Here is a 1,670-nt window from a genome sequence, read left to right on the forward strand (position 1 = left end):
GCCTGCTGCCACATGGCCTGCCACCACCGCTTGGGCCACCGCTCTGGGACTGGCAGCCATCTCTGCCTGGGACTGGCTGTTCCTAGGGCCCACTGTCTGCCACCACATGGCCCGCTACCACCATTTGGGACCTACAGCATTTCTACTGCTGCCGGGGATCTTGCAGCATTTAAAAAAAAAATTATAAAAGCTCCCTTGCCCCGCCAGGGCTCAAGAACCACCAAGCCCATGTTTCAAATGTAGTAGGAATTGGTCACTGGGCCCAAGCATGCCCTAATCCTCATCTTGGTCCCATGAGACCTTGGTCAGTAGATTGTCCTCATGCATGTAGTGGCATGGAGACATCAAACCCAAAAAATTCCCAAGTTGACTTTCTAGGTCTGACTATGGATGAGTGAGACTGCCCAGACTCCTTTGACCCAACCACAACCATCCTCTGTAACAGGGAGCCATGGGTAAACATCATGGTATCAGGACGGTCCATCTCCTTTATCTTGGACAATGGGAGCCACATACTCGATACTGAGGGAATTCTGGGGGCCTACCTCTCCTTCTAGTTTCCCTATTGTCGGGGTATGGGGACAGCCTTATCTTCCTCAGCAGACCCCACCACTTAACTGTTTTTAAGGGTACTTATCTCACTCATTCATTTTTAGTCATGCCAACCTGTCCAGTACCTCCTATGGGAAGGAATTTGTTTTTAGCAAAAGTAGGAGCGTCCATTTCATTTGCTCCTCCCATTTACCTGAGACTAGCCAGTACTTCCACTCCTTCTAGCCTCTCAACCTTTCAACCCTAATGTGTCTTTTCCTCTACCAGCCTCCCAGGTGGACTCCCAAGTCTGGGACACCCAAAACACATCCATTGCTAAACTCCATTCCCCAATCATTATCCAATTACAAGATCCTACTAAGTACATTATCCAATCTCAGTACCCCCTCTCTCTCCAGAGCCTTAAGTGACTTAAGCCTATCATTTCTGACCTTTTAAGAAAAAAACCTACTTTGCCCCACCTCTTCTCCCTTTAACATCTCTATATTTGCTGTTAAAAAACCTAATGGAACCTATTGCCTGGCTCAAGACCTCCGGATCATTAACTCCACAGTGGTCCCTCTTCATCCTGTAGTGCCTAATCCTTACCCACTTCTTTCCACTATTTCTCTAGGAATTTCCCACATCTCAGTTCTAGACCTCAAGGATGCTTTTTCTCTATTTCCCTTAGCTCTCAATCTCAAAACATCTTTGCCTTCACCTGGACTGATCCTGACACTCACCTCTCCACACAGCTCACCTGGACTGTCCTTCCCCAGGGATTCAGGGACAGCCCATACCTATTTGGTCAGGCTTTAGCTTCTGACCTGCTCTCACTGTCTCTCCCTAGATCTAAACTCATACAGTATGTGGATGATATTTTACTTTGCAGTCCATCATTGGAGATCAGCAAAACTGATACCCCCACTCTTTTAAATTTCCTGTCCATGTTTTTTACTGCTGAGTAATACTCTAATATGTATATATCCCATACTTTCTTCATCCATTCTTCCATTGAAGGGCATCTAGGTTGTTGGACTTCTTGAATTTTGCGTACAAATGGATGGAAATAGAAAACACTATCCTGAGTGAGGTAAGCCAGACCCAAAAAGAGGAACATGGGATGTACTCACTCATAT

The sequence above is a fragment of the Microtus ochrogaster genome, unplaced genomic scaffold, assembly GCF_000317375.1.
Source record: "Microtus ochrogaster isolate Prairie Vole_2 unplaced genomic scaffold, MicOch1.0 UNK86, whole genome shotgun sequence".
Classification (NCBI taxonomy): Eukaryota; Metazoa; Chordata; class Mammalia; order Rodentia; family Cricetidae; genus Microtus; species Microtus ochrogaster.